The 21818-nt window shown below is 39.5% G+C and overlaps 1 long non-coding RNA gene across 1 annotated transcript; it reads left to right on the top strand.

Annotated features, from left to right (window-relative positions):
* The first annotated feature begins 3331 nt into the window (after positions 1 to 3331).
* LOC124269003 lies at positions 3332 to 4169 on the top strand. The gene is made up of 3 exons (XR_006896398.1): positions 3332 to 3408; positions 3755 to 3856; positions 4074 to 4169. It is a non-coding gene; the product is annotated as an uncharacterized LOC124269003 (long non-coding RNA).
* The last annotated feature ends 17649 nt before the right edge of the window (positions 4170 to 21818 follow it).

The raw sequence follows: 21818 nt of genomic DNA, 5'->3' as shown, positions 1-21818 counted from the left end.
TGGATGCGTCTGTGTAGATGTGGGTGTGGGAAAGGTAGTTAGTGTTTATGTGGTTGTTTATGGTGTTTATTTTCATTATTGTAGAGACCATTTCCATTTAAATATAAACAACAGCCAAGTTGAAATGTGACACGAAGTGCCTGTACTCTGTATTTGTGTAGCATGTACCAATATCCACAACGCTGTTTCTCTCACACTGAGCTTTGTTGACACATGTCATCGGTTCCCAATTGCGCAGATCAATAGGCATGCTGATAATCATTGGATTGTCTGGTCCAGACTCGATTATTTACAAACCGCCACCATACAGCATGAGTATTGCTGAGTACGGCGTAAAACTAAACTCACTCACTCACTCTCACGCAAGTGAACTTGTGATTTCACAGCAGTTAAGGTACTTCAGTAGTTTGTATCAGTATCCATCACACTGTTACACTCGGACTGTTGCAACTGATTTTGTGAATTGAGAGCAGGTATATATACTGGAAATACACGTAACACCTCGATACAGGTCACCTAGGCCCAAAAAAAATAAATGTTATGTTTCCGATTTCCTACATTTCAGAACTAGGGTAGGTAGGTGGGTTTTGGGGGTTTTTTTGCAAAATATTTTTACATTACTCATGGGTCAGAAAATAAATTTAATTTATTATGTGGTGAGTAAAATTGTTAGGCTCGGCGGGAATATTTAGGGTCGGTCGGGAAATCGGAACCACAAGCTTCTTTTTTTTTAGGCCCTATGAAGTTTTAAAATCCATGCAAACTGCAGAAAACCCAAATGTTACTGAAAGCGCATTACTCTTTGGGTAAAGCCGGCGAGTGGGTGGTATTGAAAGATTTTACTCGCGCTTCCTTCAGCTAGCATAACGCAACTACCGCAAACACCCACAAATACATATGTATCTAACCCACAAACGGTAATGCTTTTAACATGTACCTTAGAATAAAAAATGATCAGCAAACCATATACATATACACTGACAATTTTCATAGCCCACAGTAGAGAACCAATCATGATTAGCAGTTGTGGTGAGCAAAACAGAATATTATTTGCCCCTCCGTTGTCTTTGAAGCTATATTGCTGCAACTGGTAAAAACAACTTGCACTGGCAGCATAAATGCATATCCACATTTTGGTCATAATCGGATGGTTGTTTCATAGTTACGGGTGTTTAAAGCTGGAGAACATGAGCTCTGAGAACTGGAAAATTGACCCCTGGTCGCCGGGGGTGATGTACCTTTTAAGAAGATCCGGAGAAGAAATAGTTCCCTCTTTGACATGCTGTAGCTCCGTTGTCCTTGGGTCTACAGTTAAAACAATTAGCGTTCTGGAATCGCCAGGACTTCAGCTATCAGATGCACAGACACATGACATGTGACAAATGTTCAGCGCATCAAGTCACTGCATGCTGCCAGATTCTAGCTGCTTAGTTGAAATAGTAATGACGCTGCGATTCTTTAAAGATACATTTTAATAAAAAATAAACAACAAGACCAAAAATCTAGATATCCGTAACTAATCAAGATATCGCAACATAGCTCGAGGATATTCATATCGGATGTATATATTCTATATGTGCAAATGTGCAAAGTTCTTGACATTAAACATTCAGAGTTATGGATTGCGGAAATGCCTACCCGTCAAAAACATGAAATTTCCTTAAATCCAATATGGCGGCCAAACGGTGCCTCGTAGCCCCATAGATCCTGCAGTTGCAATTAAAGGTAATCGGATTCCAGAGCTGCTCCAGAAATATGGTAGCCATTGGACTTGTAGTTTCGGAGATTATTGCTTTGGAAATTGAATTTTTAAAATTAATTTTGAATTATCTCCCCTTTACTATTGGGCCTAGAGCCTTGAGATTTTTGCAGAAACAACTTCAGCACTGTCGGCACCTTGGTGATTTTGGTCAAGCGATTCTGTCCAGCGGTGCTTTTTGTACGAGTGGTATAAAATACGACGGAGTAATAAATAACAATAAAAATATTAACGATTCCAATGGGTCTCCTGCCCTTGTGGGAAGGAGCCCTAATTAGGCTATTACATTGTATTATCACATTGTATTTACATCTTCTTGACAATCAACAATACATTATGAGTAGAATAAAGCACAACTCCGAGGTTATGGTTGGGAAAGTAAGACCCGAGACCGGGGGGTGGGGAGAAGTAAGACCCTCCACCCGATGGTCGAGGGCTTACTTTCCCAACCATAACCCGAGACCGGAGGGTGGGGAGAAGTAAGACTCTCCACCCGATGGTCGAGGGCTTACTTTCCCAACCATAACCGAGGAGGAGTGCTTTATTATACATATAAACCGTCAATGATGGATAATTGGATGATCATGTAATGAAGCTACATAACAGTAACTGAAGCGCTAGCAAAATCAATTGAATGACAGTAGGCCTAACTATAAATAGATAATTCAACCCTCATTCTTTGTCGGCCCGGTGGCTGTGAGGTAGAGCGACCGCTTATGATTTTGAAATATACGGTTCCAAACCTGCTAGGGAAAACATTTGCTCATTTAAGTTGATGTTTGACGATATTTTCCAATTGATTTCAAACCCTTACATATCATCTGAATTTGAATGTTGATGTTAATATAGAGTTGGGAAAAAGTAAAACCTGGGAAGAGGTCTTACTTACAAAAAGGAAAACCGGGAAATAGGTCTTATTAACGAAAAGTAAACCTGGGAGCAAACAAAAACCTCAAATGCGGTAATTCCGGGAAAAGAAGCCATGTCTAATATATAGTGAGAAGCAGCCTTCAGGTTTATATTAAAAATGATTGTAGGCTACAATATCAAGTAATACGTTCAGTTTAGTCCCTTGTTTTTAGTGCAGTATGGAAAAATCGCGAAGGCAGTGTTGTAATTTGATACGCTATGACGTGCCCACTCTGATAACTTGCTGGCGGAAAATTACCCGCTGATAAAGAAATGTGTCAAGTAGTTTAAAGAAGATATACCATTATAATTGAACATGTTCAGTCGTAATTTTGAATGTTAGTTTAGTTGCTAGGCTATATATCAACGTCAAACAAGTAAGTTTAACAGCAAGAGAAAATACATGCAGTTGCTTGATAATCTCAGCACATAATATGATTGTGCTCCTCATTTTGGAAGGTACTGTAAAATATATGTATTCATAGGTTATATCCCAAATATCTACACATATTTACCCGGACGTGATTGTATCTCCATGCATTTACACTGCTCAGTGAAAGTCAGCTTTGATCTATACATAGTGTCTATATGCAAACATATTTATGACAAAGAAATCTGAGAACCTCCGCTAACACACTTTTTATAATTATGGATAAATATTTATTTCAGTGCACAAAACGGTTATCAAGCTAAGCTGTATTGACAAAGAAATTAGGAATTCTCTTCAATTGGGAAAACAGGTTTGATTGTGATCTTAGTTTTTTTTCAGCAACATTTTGATGATAATGAGCTAATAACTAAATGATAATAACTAAACATAGTTCGATAAAAAAAACCATCTTAATAGTTACGCCAGGTTTCCTTTGTTCAAGACGCAGTGGCCTCAAGCATCATACTATGACGTTTTGCATTAAAGAATAGTTTTGCGTTGAGCTATCATAATTTAGTTTTGAAATATCTTGTTATTCACGCAAGTTTGTATTTCACCTATTTTTCTTAAACCATGTTTTAAAATGGTGATAGATCTACTTCATCATTGCGTAAATGTTTAAACGGATTAGCGCAAGGAGAAGTCTTTCATTACAGAACTTGCCACAGTGTTTGAAAGCTATATCAAAGTTTGGAACCCTGGCTGTGCATGGAGCAGCACTAAGAAAGTATCCTGAAATTATATCAACTGTGAAGAAGGTACGTATAATTATTATACAAAGCAACGTGTTTTAGACTGTTTTGTGTTTCTCATTGTTATGTGTTGATCAAAAAGATAATTGTTCACTAAATATTACTTGTGTGAGTAACAAACTGTTCGATATTTGTTGATCAATTGCAAAAGCTTTCGAGCTAATGAACCGTTTTATTTCAAGCGTCAATAATAAAGTAATAAAGATGGCATATTGACTTGCAGTGTCGGCACTTTGCCTACTGTGGGCGCATCAGGCAGAAGGCAGAACTTACATTGTGTACATTCAGGAAGACATTAGAAAGAGGGAAGAAAAAGACATTTCGTGTAAGTGTGAGTTTTCAGAAATTCACAATTTTAAAAATCATTTCTTTCACAAAAACATTTGATAAAATATTATTTTATATTCTTTGTGGTAAAATGCTCAGAACCTCACAGAAGCCACCATGTTGAACTTTAAACCACGGCAGCTGTTCAAATGGTAAGGTATGTGCCTACCATTCTCATTGGTCAAATGGTAGACTAAAATCCAGACTAGATAGGGATCTTTCATAATCCCACTGTCTTTCTCTTGCTGTACTTGTCTTTTTTTTCTATGTCAATCAAAATGGTCAGCCCACTCACTATTGGATGACACATCTAGAATGACCGAAATATTGTTCAAGGGACGTAATGTCTATATCATCTCTAAAAGCATCAGACATGTATATTCCATGAAATAGTGCTTGTCAAGGTGTGATATTTGGCTTAAGTTAATAAAAATATGTCTTCAGAGACACTTAACAAACCAAGATACCGTCAACGTCTAAGAAGGTATGGTGAAAGTGCATCTGTGAATGATGATTATGTGATTTAGAAAACTAATGGAAACAAGCATGCTACTATCTATATGCATGCAATCTAGGTATACCAAACGTATTTCCTTAGTATTTTCTTCTATGCACAGAAATAAAGGAAGATATGACGAAAATAGACAATATACGGGACCATTCTCTTACGTCGGTTTTTTTCACATATAATTGTGGATATTTATACTTTTTTGTCTCGAAAATAGTCCCCACCCACCATCTCCCACCTAAAGTAGCTTTCCGATGCAAACCAAGATACCGTCAACGTCCAAGAAGGTATGGTGAAAGTGCATCTGTGAATTGTAGTTACATCTTCTTGACAATCAACAATGTGTGTGTATGTGTGTGTGTTTCGCACTTATGAGGGTAAAGTGGCCTATTATATGAAAATTCCCTCTCTCTGTGTGTGTGTGTGTGTGTTTTCACGCTGACGAGGACATCATATTTTGTTCAGAACATTAGATGTATGTGTTATTTTTTTCATTTTCAGTGGTCATGCCGAAATTATTTGAAAATCAGACTTTTTGGCAACTATCTTAAATGGCTATCCGAGATGACATTAGAACATGTTGCCTACCAAGGAGAATACCTTGATGACGCTCTATAGTCCTAGCCAAATGCTAGAAAGGTCTTTATCTTTTAGTATCTCTATGAAGCAGTTAATGTGTTATCCAGTAATTAGTATGACACCCTCCACCCTCCCAAATTCTTGTTGATATGGAACTAGCCACAGAATGTATCAGATTACTAAATCTGGAGAGAGAGCTCCACAGGTTCCACAGTTGGCTTGTCAGAGTTGTGTCCCTCAGGTTCATCCGAAAGCTAGTCCAATGTCTGACTAATGATGTATTTCTAAGTTTGTCAGCACGATACAATTGCTTGTGGGGTTCATCAATGTGATGAAAATCAGTCCCCTTGCATACTTTGACAAACATTGGTTGTCTAAGACAATTTCTAAGCCGGATGTTCGCAGGTTAGGTACTGTGATCTCAATATAACTCGATTCTTTAGTGTGTCTAGAGTATGCCTCTAGCTCCGTGCATTTCTGCACAGTATGTTTAACACCTCACTTAATATTCCAACAATATTCTAAAAGTATGTAACTGCCTCTAAACCATAAACAACCAGTCAAAGATAATATGAACAAAACCACTCAGGGTGCTTGTTGCTCCACACCTGAATCTGAGATTCATCAACTTGCCTTGAGTTACTACCACAGGTTACTAAAGTAAGACCAGAAATGCTTGGAAAATGCTTTTTTTTGGCAATTATGTGATAATGGTTGATATTTCAGCTTCAAAACTCATATATAATCATTCATACTACCTCGACCTAATATGGCATATGAGTAATCACGATGTACCATTCCCTAATCATAATGATTATTCGTAAAATATTAAAAAAACTTAGAAAAAAATCAAGGGAGAAACTCTTCAAAGAAACAAACTATACTGTGACCCACCTGGCAGGCAGACAGGATAACAGCGTTATGTAACTCTCGGGCAGTCAGGGACCGTCTCAAAATATCAAGTGTCAGTATCACTGCTGGTCGAGGACTCTAGCGGAATTACAACAGGTGCAACTCGGCTGACGTTAACGCCGTCCCGCAGACGGTATTCGTCCTCGATTTTGAGAACAAGTGTCTTCAGCCTTTTGTCACACTTCTGGGGTAATTCTCGCAAAAGAAGCATACACAAGCTCTTTAAAGTCTGAAAGCTTGAATGTGGTATTATTGCTAGCAAATAAATTCTTACAGTTACCCCAGATCAGCTCAGTGATGTACTGGATTGGCTTTTTGTGCTGCCGGACGTTTTCCATGAACTGGGGCTTTGTTTCTGATTGCTGTAAGGCACGTTACAGGAAGTGAAAATCCTGCAACTGAGCCTTGAGATTACTCATGGTGGGTGTGATGGTACCATGGACGCGCAGGTTATGGTAACTGGCGTTATCGAATATGATAGCGCTTGGTTCGCCCTGCGGCGGTAAAAGCTGATGTCGAACCAATCCAAATATACCTGCCCATTCATTTCGCTATGGTAATCACCATCAGATTTCTTGGCCTCAAAAACAAAGTCACAACCCCCAATCATTCCCTTGCTACGGGTACCATCATGCAAGATGATCAGGCGCCTACCTTGCCTGATGGTAACACTAGTGCCTTACAATCTGAGGGAAGCCACATCCGATCGGTTGAGTGATTTTTATTACACCAGGTTTCATCAAGGTATATGATTTGAAAACCCAAATTGCGGTATTCTTCAACTGTTCTGAGATAAGCGGCACCCATGAAAGGCCACCTCCTCGTGGTGGGTGCTGGGTAACGCTAAGCGCCTTTCAACCCCCCGTTGTGGACCCGGGGGGCATATTTTGGTCCACCAACCCGTTTGCCGTGGGTTGCGCCCCTGTGTCGGTGGAGGAAGGTAGTCTGGTGGTTGAGGGCACTGGGAGCCTAGAACCGTGTTCCTTTTGCCCAACACACCACTCCGGCCCTAACTTCACCTAGACGGGTGGTAGAACTGGCCCGGTTCTATCAATCGGCTGGTCGCGCCAAGCCCTGTGCATGGTTATTTTATTTGCGTTGTTATTATAGGGCCTTGGACATTTTTGATTTTCAATGTACAAAATTATTTATATGAAATTGCCTAGAGTCCTATGCCAGAAGGCGGTGGCTCATGGGCCAATCTGGTGATGTTGACCTCTGAATAATGTATGTCTTCAATTTCTTGTTCACTTTCTGAACCAGTTTGGCATTGAATTGGTAGACAAATACAGCTGTTCACGTCATATTCTCTGAATTATAACACCCCTGTATCCCTGGTGTCAGCATCTTGGAGATCCGATTGCATATTGACATCGTCCTTGTAGACACTCCGTGGTGGGTGGGGAGCAGGGTGCTGAAACAAATTCCTTTCACCATGTCTCAACAACTACCTGGTTCATCTAGAAATGAAAAAAGAAGCGTTATGAAACTGTGGACGAATCTTCAAGAACTATTTCCCCAATGATGAGTCCTGGTCTCGTTTCCTTGTTATCGAGGCTGTTGACTTTCTCCCGATAAAATTAAATCCTTTTGCCATTTCTAAGGCTGTATCCGGCATTTGTGGTGAAGTTAAGAACGTCACTCGTCTCCGTAGTGGTTCACTTCTGATCGAATGTGCCACGAAACAGCAATCACTCAATTGTTATCTATCAAAACATTTGCCAATATTGACGTTGCTGTGTCCGTGCACAGAACATTGAATTCCTGCCGTGGCATCATCCGTGACAGGCGTTGTCTGTCAGACATGTCAGAAGAGGACATTGCAGCCGAGCTTCATGATCAGGCTGTGACGGCTGTAAAACGTTTCACTGTCAAGAAAGAAGGCATCATAGTGAAAACAAACACATATCTTTTGACGTTTTCTCGATCATCCTTACCTCAATCCATTAAAGCAGGATACTTTAATATCGGAGTGGACTCGTATATCCCCAGTCCGCTCCGGTGTTATAAGTGCCAGAAGTTTGGTCATGGGTCAAACTCTTGTCGTGGCTCTGTGATATGTCATCGATGTGGTGAGAGCCACGACAGCACAGACTGTGACAAGGAGTTTAAATGTGCTAACTGTCATGGCCCACATGGCGCTTCCTCAAAATCATGCCCTGCGTGGCAAAAAGAGACCTCAATAATGAGATTGAAATGCGAGAAAAACATTTCTTACCTTGATGCCTCACCCGTCTCCGTAGTGGTTCCCTTCTGGTGGAATGCGCACGGAAACAGCAATCTCTCAATCTCTTATCGATTAAAACCTTCGCCAATATAGAGGTTACTGTGTCCGTGCACAGAACTTTAAATTCCTGTCGTGGTATCATTCGCGACAGGGCTCGCTGTCTGTTTGACATGTCTGAGGAGGACATTGCTGCAGAGCTTCACGATCAGGGTGTGACAGCAGTCAAACGTTTCACTATCAGGAAAGAAGGTACCACTGTAAAAACGAACACTTATCTCTTGACGTTTGCTCGTGCTTCACTGCCACAGTCAATTAAAGCTGGATATTTTAATATCGAATTGGGCGTGTATGTCCCAGTCCACTCGGTGTTACACAAATGCCAAAAGTTTAGTCATGGGTCAAACTCTTGTCGTGGCTCTGTGGTATGTCATAGATGTGGTGAGAGCCACGACAACACAGACTGTGACAAGAGTTTTAAGTGCACGAACTGCCAAGGCCCACATGATGCCTCATCTAAATCCTGCCCTGTGTGGCAAAGGAGTCAAAGATAATGAAATTAAAATGTGAGAAAGAACATTTCGTATCTTGATGCAAAAACTTCTTGCAAATGAGGTTTCAAGTCCAGTTAATATGACATACTCTGCTGCTGTCACTCGTCCCGTAGCAACATCATCAGTTACATGCCAGACAGATTTGACATGGGTCAAGTCGGAGAAACCCACCACATCAACTTCAGCTGTATCAAGCCCTCTCCCAGTAACACAGTTTTCCCTCTGGATCTCAGACTGAGAATCAGCCAGAACCAGCCTCAAAATGAGCCTGAGACATCAACTAAAACATCGGACAAACAGCAAAGTTCCGGTCAACCAGTAAAATGAAAGGAAAAAATACCATCGGAAACAAACAACTGACGTTCCTTTATCTTCAGAGCTTCCTCTGGAGAACCCTTTGGACCTCTCGATATGGAGGTCACTCCGTCCCTCACAGGACGGCGGAGGAACAGTTCCTCCTCACATTCACGAGGCGATCACCAATTGAGCCACCATGACTCAATTGCCCAATCTAATTCAATGGAATTGCAGAGGTCTTAAAATAACTTTAATGAAATACAATTATTGATACAGGACTTTCATCCATCAGCATTTTGTTTTCAAGAAACTTTTCTTAAAAATACAGATACGTTAAACTTAAGACAATACAGTGAATATCATTTCTTTTCCCTCCAGGAGATAGAGCAACTGGGGGTGTTTCTATTTTAGTGCGACAGGGTATTATACATAGCCCTGTCCTCTTAATCTCAATCTGCAAGCTGTAGCTGTTAGGTCTCACTTTACACATTGCGTTGACGCTGTGCAGCTTGTATATCCACCGTCTTCTGATATCAGACTGTCAGATCTGCAAAAACTGTATGATCAGCTTCCAAAACCATGTATCATCATGGGTGATCTGAACAGGACACAACCGGCTTTGGGGAAGTGCCCATACTAATAGTAAAGGTAAAATCATCGAGGAATTCCTTTCTGATAATGATTTATGTATCTGCAATGATGATTCAGCCACTTATTTACATCCAGCTACGGGAACATACTCTTCCCTGGATCTATCACTTGTTGACTCCATTTTATATAATGAATTTGAATGGATGGTCCATGATGACCTATGTGGGAGTGATCACTTCCCCACCATTCTTAAAACAATACGCCCTGAAGATGATCCACCTTTATCCAGAAGGAACTTTGCCAGGGCTGATTGGTCATTATATAATTCACTATGTAATGATAACTTAAAACATGATGTTTTTGCGAACAGCAAAGATCCTATACAGTTGTTTTCCGATATACTAAATGACATTGCTGATCAAAGTATACCCAAGTCCTCTGCAATTCCCCATATTCGTAAACCATGGTTTAATAATGACTGTAAACTGGCCAGAAAAGTAGGAAGAAAGCAGAAAAATATTTCCGGCGACATCCTACTGTACATAATTTAGATAAAGTAAAATTTTCAATGCTAAGGCTCGGCCGCACATTTAAGCAGAACAAGCGTCAGTCTTGGAGGAAGTATGTTTCTAAGATAAATTCCCGTACACCAATTTCGAAGGTATGGAACATGATACAAAGAATAAAGGGCAAAGGTTCCAAATCTACCGTTCATCATTTGAAGGACGGTGATAATTTATTGACTAATAAACCTGATATTGCAAATAAACTTGGTGAAACTCTTGCAAAGCATTCATCTTCATCTAATTATGTCCCTGAGTTTCAAAGTATCAGAAACAACAGGAGAAGAAAAGAATAAATTTTAACTCAGACAATGGTGAAGATTATAACGAACTATTTTCGTTACATGAGGCTCCATACTGCCCATGAGCAAGCTCATGATACAGCAACAGGAGCTGATAATATTCACTATCAGCTCTTGAAGCATTTACCCGAATCATGTTTAGAAATCCTTTTAGACATTTTTGATCAAATATGGACTTCAGGGGAATTTCCCAACTTCGTGGCGTGATGCCATTGTTGTTCCTATTCAAAGCCTGGCGGGATCATACTGATCCGTCTAATTACAGACCAATCTCTTTAACGAGTTGTGTCTGTAAAACCATGGAACGAATAGTCAATAATAGATTAACATGGTATCTTGAAACCAATAACCTTATAACTAACATTCAATGTGGTTTCAGGAAAAATCGTAGTACCATTGATCATTTGGTACGATTAGAATCCTTTGTAAAAAATGCAATAGTTAATAAACAACATGCAGTATCAATTTTCTTTGATCTTGAGAAAGCATACGATACCACCTGGAAGCATGGCATTTTAAAGGATTTACATGATTTTGGTTTAAGGGGTCGTTTACCTCTTTTTATATCACAGTTTTTAAAAGACAGGCAATTTCAAGTCCGAGTGGGTTCAACCCTGTCTGACCATTATAATCAGGATCAAGGTGTCCCGCAAAGGCAGTATTTTGTCTGTAACATTGTTTTAGTATTAAGATCAACAGTTTATCCAAGGTTTTAAATGATTCAATCGATGGCTCACTTTTTGTGGATGATTTTAACATTTCTTGTCGCGGTAAAAATATGCATACTATTGAACGGCAACTACAGTTGTGTTTAAACAAAATAAATAAATGGTGTCTTGAAAACGGCTTTAAATTTTCCAAGTCCAAAACTAATTGTCTACACTTTTGTAGAAAATATAAGCCGCATAAAGACCCTGAACTATCTTTAAATGGCACTCCCATCAAAGTTGTGAAGGAGGCCAAGTTCTTGGGTCTAATCTTTGACTCTCATTTAACCTTTTTACCGCATATTAAATCCCTTAAAGCTAAATGCCTGAAGGCACTTGATTTATTGAAAGTTGTTTCCAACTCAAAGTGGGGAGGGGATCAAGCTACCCTGCTCCACCTATATCGATCATTGGTTCGCTCGAAGCTTGATTATGGCTCCATCGTATATGGTGGAGCCTGCGCTTTAACTTAAAACTTCTTGATTCTGTCACCACCAAGGCCTAAGACTTTGTCTTGGTTCCTTTAGAACCTCTCCTATTGATAGTCTATATGTTGAAGCAGATGAGCCTTCTCTTACACAACGTCGGATAAAATTATCCTTACAATACATTACTAAACTATATTCTAGCGAGTCTAACCCTGCATTTAACTGTGTCTTTAATCCCTCTATGAGGATTTATACAATAAAAAACCTTCTCTTGTTCGCCTCTTGGGCACAGAATTAAGCCATTCCTGTCCGCTGCCGGCATTGAGCTGGGAAATATAGCTCCTTCCCGTCTTCTTTCTTCTCCTCCTTGGCAACTGGTTAGGCCTGAAGTTGACCTTACTTTGACACAGTTTAAGAAATCTGAAACTAATGAATTACAATATAAACAAGAATATAATCAACTAAAAATCTAAATATAATACACACAAATCCTTATTTACAGATGGGTCCAAGGACGGTGGCGCGGTGTCATGTGCCACGGTCATTGGATCCAGAACAATATCTTCTAGAATACCAGATAACAGCTCCATTTTTACAGCAGAAGCAAACGCCATATTAACAGCTCTTAAATATATTCAACGACATCCCAAACATAAACAATATATTATCTTTTCTGACTCTCTTTCTTGTCTTCAGGCTATTAAAAATATTTCTTGTAAGCATCCACTTTTATTAGAAATTATTGAATTATATAATGAACTTGCTACTGGCCAATGCGACATCATCTTTTGTTGGTTACCCAGCCACGTTGGCATTTCTGGGAACACAATGGCTGATCTTGCTGCTAAGGCAGCACTCAACAAATCTGTGACACCACTTCTTATTCCTTACTCTGATTACAAAGCTAGCATTAGAACTTACATCCGTGATCTTATGCAGAAGAAGTGGGATGCCCAAGTAAGTATCAATAAATTACATGCAATTAAACCAACCATCGGTTATACCTACTTGGGTTGTCAGTCCAGATTTGAAGAGGTCATTATGCGACGATGTCGCATTGGCCATACGCGTTATACTCATAAATACTTGCTAAAGGTGAAGATCCTCCGTTTGTATCCCTTGTGATGAGAGAGTTACGGTCAAGCATATCTTGCTTGACTGTGTCGGAATTCTCCATCATAAAGGGGTAGATATTCAGTGTAAAACACTTAAGGATCTTTTTACTTCTGTTAATTCTCATTTAATTATTGGTTTTAAAAGAAATTGACTTCATTGATGAATTCTGATTAACATGTTCTGTATATAGATGTATTTTAATGATTGGTAGTTTAGATTAGTAACTGAGATTGTTAGTGGCTGTACCCTCAAAGGGGTTGAAGTAGTGTAAAATTATTGTCCTCCTGAGGAGGGTACGTAAGTCCCAAAACTTTCAAAGTAAATTTTCACATACCAAGTTTTTAAACGTAGTATTTTTGTTCATTTAGATTTCGGCTAAATTATCCTACAATCACCAGCGGCTGAAGGGATAGTGTAAATCCAACTAGGGTCCATGCAGGTAGCAAAGGTACTGTAGGTCCCCATGGACCCTAGTATGGTGACCTACCTTCAGTTGTTGGTGATCTATAGACCATTTTTATATTGTGTTGTCCCCTGTGGTTAAAATGTTTTAGACTCTATTACTAGTTTTACATGTATATCTGTGATGTTCTAGTTGTTTTACTGCCCTTCGTCGGCAGATTTTTATAATTTACATATATTTCATTCCAATATCAAATGTTCTCGTCACTATATGGCTGAAATATTGCCGATGTGACGTTAAATAATAACTCACTCACTCACTCACTACCTTGATGCCAAGAAACTTTTCCAAAATCAGAGCTCAGCTCCGTTGAATGTTTCATATTCTGCAGCAGTCACTCGCTCTGTGGCAACGTCCTCTGTTGCATGTCAGACAGACTTGACATGGGTCAAGTCTGGACAACCTAATGCTTCAACCTCAGTAATAAAACCTACTACTCCAGTCACTCAGGCTACGTCTGCCTCTCAGACTGAGAAACAGCCTGAGATACAATCTAAAACTGTAAACAAACAGCCAGCCTCAGGCAATACATCAAAAGGAAAAGGGAAAAATTAAACAGAAAAAGAGACACCTTCCGTCCCTTCACCTTCAGAGCTTCCTCTAGAGAACCCCTTTGGACCTCTTGACATGGAGGGTCACACTGTCCTCACAGGACAAGCGGAGGAATAGCTCCTCCTCCAATTCACGAGTGAGATCTCCAATTGAGCCACCATAATGACTCAATTGTCTAATATAATTCAGTGGAATTGCAGAGGACTGAAGAATAACTTCAATGAAATACAATTACTCATTCAAGATCTTCAACCATCAGCATTATGTCTTCAAAGAGACATACCTTTAAAACACTGATACCTTTAATTTAAGACGGTTTAGTGACTATCACTCCTTCTCCCCTCCAGGCGATAAAGCTACTGGAGGTGCCTCCATTTTGGTACACCAGAGTGTCATTCATAGTCCTGTCACTTTACATACGGATCTTCAAACTGTTGCTGTGCGTCTCACTCTGCACATTGCTCTGACATTGTGCAGCTTGTATATACCTCCTTCTTCACATATTCAACAATCCGATCTTCAAAATCTGTTTGATCAACTTCGAAGCCATGTCTCATCATGGGCGATCTGAACAGTCACAACCCGCTTTGGGGAAGTGACCATATTAATACTAAAGGTAAAATCCTTGAGGAATTTATTTCCGATAATCACCTGTGTATATATAACGATGGTTCTCCCACTTATCTACATCCAGCTACGGGAACATATTCTTCCCTGGATCTGTCAATTGCCGACTCCAGCTTGTATAATGAATTTCAATGGGTGGTCCATGATGACCTATGTGGGAGTGATCACTCCCCACCATTCTCAAAACAGTCAACCCTGGTGATGATCCACCTTTATCGAGAAGAAACTTTGCCAGGGCTGACTGGTCATACTCTGAGACTCTGTGTGCTGAACAATTAACTCATGATCGGTTTAGGAACAGTGAAGATCCTATTCAGTCGTTTTCTGATATCCTTAATGGCATTGCTGACAAAACAATTCCTCAGTCCTCTGCGGTTCCACATATTCGTAAACCATGGTTCAATAACGAATGTAAACAGGCCAGAAAGTGTAGGAAGAAAGCAGAAAAATATTTTCGCCGACATCCTACTGTCCATAATTTAGATAAATTTAAAATGTTAAATGCCAAGGCGCGACGCAGTTTTAAACAGAATAAGCGTCAGTCTTGGCGAAACTATGTTTCCAAAATAAATTCTCGAACACCGATGTCAAGGTGTGGAACATGATACAAAGAATAAAGGGCAAAGGTTCCAAATCTACCGTTCATCATTTAAAGGACGGTGATAATTTGTTAACTGATAAGGCTGACATTGCCAATAAGCTTGGTGAAACTCTCGCCAAACATTCGTCTTCGTCCAATTATGTCCCTGAGTTTCAGAAACATCAGAAACAACAGGAGAAGAGAAAGAATAAATTTTACATCAGACAATGGAGAAGACTACAATGAATTATTTTCAATGCATGAGTTACGTACTGCCCTTGAGCAAGCTCATGATACAGCCACAGGGGCTGATAATATACACTATCAGCTCTTGAAACATTTACCGGAATCATGTTTGGAAACTCTTCTAAATATTTTTGACACAATATGGACTTCAGGGAATTTCCCCCCTTCGTGGCGTAATGCCATTGTAGTCCCTATACCAAAGCCTGGCCGGGATCATACTGATCCGTCTAATTACAGACCAATTTCTTTAACGAGTTGTGTCTGTAAAACCATGGAACGAATAGTAAATAATCGATTAACATGGTATCTTGAAACCAACAACCTAATAACAAATATTCAATGTGGTTTCAGAAAAAATCGTAGTACCATTGATCATTTGGTACGATTAGAATCCTTTGTCAAAAATGCAATAGTTAATAACCAACATGCAGTATCGCTATTCTTTGATCTCGAGAAAGCGTACGATACCACTTGGAAGCATGGCATTTTAAAGGATTTTACATGATTTTGGTTTAAAGGGTCGATTACCTCTTTTTATATCACAGTTTTTTAAAAGACAGGCAATTTCAGGTGCGAGTGGGTTCTACCCTGTCTGACCATTACAATCAGGATCAGGGTGTCCCACAAGGCAGTATTTTGTCTGTCACTTTATTTAGCATTAAGATCAACAGTTTATCAAGGTCTTAAACGATTCCATTGATGGATCACTTTTTGTGGATGATTTTAACATTTCTTGTCGCGGTAAGAATATGCATACTATTGAACGGCAACTGCAGTTGTGTTTAAATAAAAATAAATAAATGGTGTCTTGAAACGGCTTTAAATTTTCTAAATCAAAACAAATTGCCTACACTTCTGTAGAAAATATAAGCCTCATAAAGACCCAGAACTGTTTTTAAATGGCACTCCCATCAAAGTTGTAAAGAGGCCAAATTCTTGGGTCTGATTTTCGACTCTCATTTAACCTTTCTTCCGCATATTAAATCCTCAAAACTAAATGCCTGAAGGCACTCGATTTATTGAAAGTCGTGTCTAATTCAAGGTGGGGGAGGGATCAAGCTACGCTCCTACACCTTACAGATCACTTGTCCGCTCGAAGCTTGATTACGGCTCTATCGTATATGGTGGGGCCTGTAAAAGCAACCTCAAACTACTTGATTCTATCCATCACCAGGGTCTAAGACTTTGTCTTGGGTCTTTCAGAACCTCCCATTGACAGTCTCTACGTTGAGGCCGATGAGCCATCTTTAAAACTTCGCCGTATCAAATTGTCCCTACAATATATCACAAAGTTATATTCTAATGAATCCAATCCTGCTCACACTTGCGTTTTTAATCCTCTTTATGAGGATTTGTATAATAAAAACCTTCACTTTTGTCCCACCTCTTGGGATAAGAATCCAACAATATATTTCTGCTGCTGACATTGAGTTGGAGAATATATCTCCTTCTCGTCTTCTTTCATCTCCTCCTTGGCAATTGGTTAGGCCACAAGTCGACCTAACACTCACTAAATTTAAAAATCAGAAACTAATGACTTACAATATAAACAAGAATATAATCAATTAAAAAGTAAATATAATACATATAAATCCTTATTTACAGATGGGTCCAAGGATGGTGGCACGGTTGCTTGTGCCACTGTCATTGGGTCCCGAAAACAATATCTTCCAGATTACCCAATGACAGTTCAATTTTCACAGCTGAAGCAAACGCAATCCTAACAGCTCTCAAATATATAAATAGACACCTAAATATAAACAATACATAATCTTTTTCTGACTCTCTGTCTTGCCTTCAGGCGATTAAAAATATTTCTTGTAAACATCCACTTTTAATAGAAATTATAGAATTATATAATGATCTTGCAACTGGCCAATGCGACATCGTCCTCTGTTGGTTACCCAGTCACGTTGGTATTTCTGGGAATACAATGGCCGATCTTGCTGCAAAGGCAGCACTCAACAAATCTGTGACACCACTTCTTATTCCTTACTCTGATTACAAAGCAAGCATTCGAACCTACATCCGTGATCTGATGCAGAAGAAGTGGGACACCCAAGTAGAGTATAAATAAATTACATGCAATAAAACCCTATATTGGTTACACCTACTTGGGTTGTCAGTCCAGATTTGAAGAGGTCATCATGCGACGATGTCGTATTGGCCACACTAGATATACTCATGAGTACCTATTGAAAGGTGAGGATCCTCCGTTTTGTATCCCTTGTGATGAAAGAATCACGGTCAAGCATGTCCTGCTTGACTGTGTTGAATATTCCATCACAAGGGATAAGGTATTTAATGTCAAAACATTGAAGGATCTTTAATAATGCTAATTATCATTTAATAGTTGAATTTTTTAAAAGAATTAGATTTATTAACTGATTTGTAAATAGATAAATATTTTATTATTGGTAATTTAAATTAGTCACTGAGATTGTTAGTGGCTGTACCCTCAAAGGGGTTGACGTAGCGTAAAATTATTGTCCTCCTGAGGAGGGTACGTAAGTCCCAAAACTTTCAAAGTAAAATATAAATTATCACATTTTTAAACGTAGTATTTTTGTTATTTTAACTGTTGGCTAAATTTTCCTACAATCGCCAATGGCTGAAGGGATGGTGTAAATCCAGCTAGGATCCATGCAGGTAGCAAAAGTAATGTAAGTCCCCATGGCTCCTAGCATGGTGATCTACCTTCAGTTGTTGGCGATCTATAGCCCATTTTTATATTGTGTTGTCCCCTATAGTTAAAATGTTTTAGATTCAATTACTAGTTTTACATATATATCTGTGATTATCTAGTTATTTTACTGTCCTTCGTAGGCAGAATTTTATAATTTCACTTAAATTGTTGATATATTTATAACTTGCTTTAGTCACGATATGGCTGAAATATTGCCGATGTGACTTTAAATCTTAACTCACTCACTAACTCACTCTGAGATAAGCTGATCGCATGGACAGGATTGAGTACTTTTCTCTAAACACAGCTCCCCTTTTGGTGTACTTGAACCCCATTTCTACCAGAGCTACAATAAGTGTTGTTTTCGAGACATTTATTTTCCCCGCAACGCGTTTTACGGGGGGTATTAAAATGGACTCCGTCCGTGCGTGCGTGCATGCGTGCGTCCGTCCGTGCACTTTTGTCTTTTCCGGAGCAGAACTCTAAAACCGTTCACTATTTCTTCACCAAACTTGGCACATAGATAGATCTAGTGGTGTACTGGTGCCTTTTGGTAGTTTTGGAACTCTGAATAAAATATTTTTGGCATTTCCATGGCAACAAGTTTCACTTTGACTGAAATTGGTGATAGTGCTATTTTCTGGAGCAGAACTTTAAAAACCTTTCAATACTCTCCTTCCACTTTTCTATATACACACCTAAATATTTGACATAATCATAATTCGTAGACATAATCATGAAGAGTATTTTGCCATTGCGGGGGATATTGATGACTTTGTCTTCTTGTTTCTCCAGTATGTTATACTGGTATAAATTTGAAATTAATTGTTCCGCAGAGATATCAAGTCGCATGTTGCCAGTTCAATGCTCATACACGAAGTGAAACTTCTATGGGTCAACAAGATTATCTATGCGATTTGAATTAAGTCTTTTTACGTAATTAATACAATCATTTATGTAATTTAATTAATTGAGGCTATATGAATAAATATAGGCTGTATTTCAAATCTACAGTTTGTACTTGGAATATTTACGAATGTTGTTAAAACGTCAAACTTTCCTCCTGTGAAGTCACCCCTCAAGTGCATCTTTTCATCTGAGCTTTAATATCCAACTAGGTAGAGTCGTACATGTATCATATATGTGCTTTAATCTTGTGTCAAATTCATCATATTGATATTGAAGCCAAAAAGCATTTTCCAATCATTTCTGGCCTTACTTTAGGCACAAATTCGAACATTATGTGACCACCGTAGGCTACTAGACACCCATTCAACTCTTGTGTGACCAGCATAGGTTACAAGGCTCCAATTCTACCCTTGTGTGACCACAATAGGTTACTAGGCTCCAATTCTACCCTTGTGTGACCACCATAGGTTACTAGGCTCCAATTCTACCCTTGTGTGACCACCATAGGTTACTAGACACAAATTCTAACCGTGTATGATTTGTTGTTCTTTAGTTTTAGCCTGACAATGTAATTTACAGACATAATTGACATCATATAGCTGTAATATAGTGAAGTGTGCCAGCGGTGTTAAACAGCAAACAAAAGTTTTGAAATAACAGAACTACCTCTTGCCTAAAACAGTGTTTTACTGAAAAGTGCTGTGAATCACCTTAATTGTAGAGCACTAGAAGTTTTCAGATCACATCCCCACCCCAAGGATGAGTACCTGACATACAGTTCATCCTTGTTTAGTGGCTGATAGAAGCAATGATCTTCAAAGGTATTTTTTCAGAGAGGTGTATTGACTTGAAAAAATATTCGGTAATGTTGACACAATTTCTGTTTCAGTGACTGTCCAGTGATCCTATCAGTCTGCGCACATTCAAGCCATGGCGAGAGTCCCCGCTAAGTACGCGATTCTTGGTATGAATGCTAATGGGGACACTATGGCAGGGATGAGGGAGGAAAGAAAGCGTCACATTGCAGATGTGTTAAGGTCAGAAAACCCTCTGGTGGTTTACGTACAAGAATTTGTCTGGGTGGGTCTTCATTCGAGGGTATGGCAAGAGTTTAATGTTCCAGACTATTATCAGTATGGAGGCCACAAGGAAGCAGGTTTCATATTTGATACAAGGGAAATCACATACTCAAGGATTGACAACAAAACATCAGTTCGAAACATGTATGACAGCATGGAGAGGAGAAGTGGCATGGGCTCAGACTACTTTGAGCTGTCAAGACTTTGCGTCTATAAAATACAGAGCAAAGGGGCTCCTCATTTTGAGATCCTCTGTGCCAGTTGGCATGGTCCTCATAATGGGGTAAATCTGGAGAACAAGAAAAAGGCCCTTGATACGTTGGTCAAGTTTCTTCTGAAATTGAAAGTGGAAGAGGGGAATATGCCGCTCTTGCTTGGGGGTGACTTCAACATGCCAGCATCTGCAGTGAAGAGTATACTCCCTTCGAATGGCAGTCTGATCCTAAACACGCCAAATGACTCATCTATAGATATGTTCATTATGAGCCCCGATATAATGCAACTATTTAGCTTTTCGAAAGTTTACACCATGGAGGAAAATGCAGCTTTTGACCATTTGCATCTGAAAATAGAATGCACTAACCCTCAACCTCTGCCTACATTTCCACCGAATGTTCAGACCCAATTCAACACTCAACCATCATATCAGCTGCCTCAATTTCAACCGTTTTTTCAGCCCCGATTCTACAATACTCAGCCTCCATTTCAACCGTAACCACAATGTCAGCTACCTCCATTCACTCATTTTTGCAAACGACTCATATATGTCTTCAATAAAGAATGAAAGAGGCAAAGGGTATGAAATAACAAGCAGATGTCGTCTTTTCATCTGCATTACCCTGATAGATATCAATCCCAATCCATTTGTCACCGAAACTTCATTTTTAGTCACATATGTATAACATCTGACCCACCATGTTATGATTGGAAAGGCAGCAATACATGTAGAACAATACCCGAATTACCATACTTATAACATACTGACTGATGATGTTCCAATATAACAGCAATATTCCAGCCATATGACAGCAGTCTGTAAAAGAACAAATCGGGAGGTCAGTGGTTGATATGTTATCCATTCCAGTGAATTCTTGCATTAGTCATTGGTGCATGGGGTATTGTGGGCGAGCTGGCGAAGGCGCCATTTCCAGTGATCCAGCGAGCTTGAGGTGTCGGGATCGAGCCCACCTGTGACCGGGTGTAAAAACCTTGGAGTCAACTTTGTGTGCAGACTCTTTCAGGGTTGTCATAATCCCTAGTGTACAGTACACAATCCTGGTATATGGCCAGATGGTGGCCACATGAATACGTGCCAACTCCTAGTTGCAGGTACAGCAACGTGCAGTAAACCTGGACAAAGTACTGTGGCTATGTGTCCCAGTCCACACAGCTGTGAATGGGTACCTCGTAAGGAAGAGAAAGCCGCAATAACTCGGTGCGCATGGTGGCTGCAACAGTGTCTGATCCCAGAGGAGTTGAGATTGATAATACGATGTGCCGTTGAGATTTCCAATGATCGAGGGGTAAAATACCAGCGCCTTAAGCATGTACTAGTTGCGTGGATATGTGCGCTATATAAATATCCTATAATAATAATTGGCTAATTATGACCCGGAATCTCTAGTTACAAGGGTGGTGTTGATTCAGATGTATTTTTGAACATTTCATAGAATAGGGACATCCCTCTCCAATCTGGAGGTATTCTAAATCAATAATGC

Source organism: Haliotis rubra, unplaced genomic scaffold, assembly GCF_003918875.1.
Source record: "Haliotis rubra isolate DU_JTF1 unplaced genomic scaffold, ASM391887v1 Scf141, whole genome shotgun sequence".
Lineage (NCBI taxonomy): Eukaryota > Metazoa > Mollusca > Gastropoda > Lepetellida > Haliotidae > Haliotis > Haliotis rubra.
Note: the sequence above shows the minus strand (reverse complement) of the source record. Positions and strands in the feature narration are given on the sequence as shown.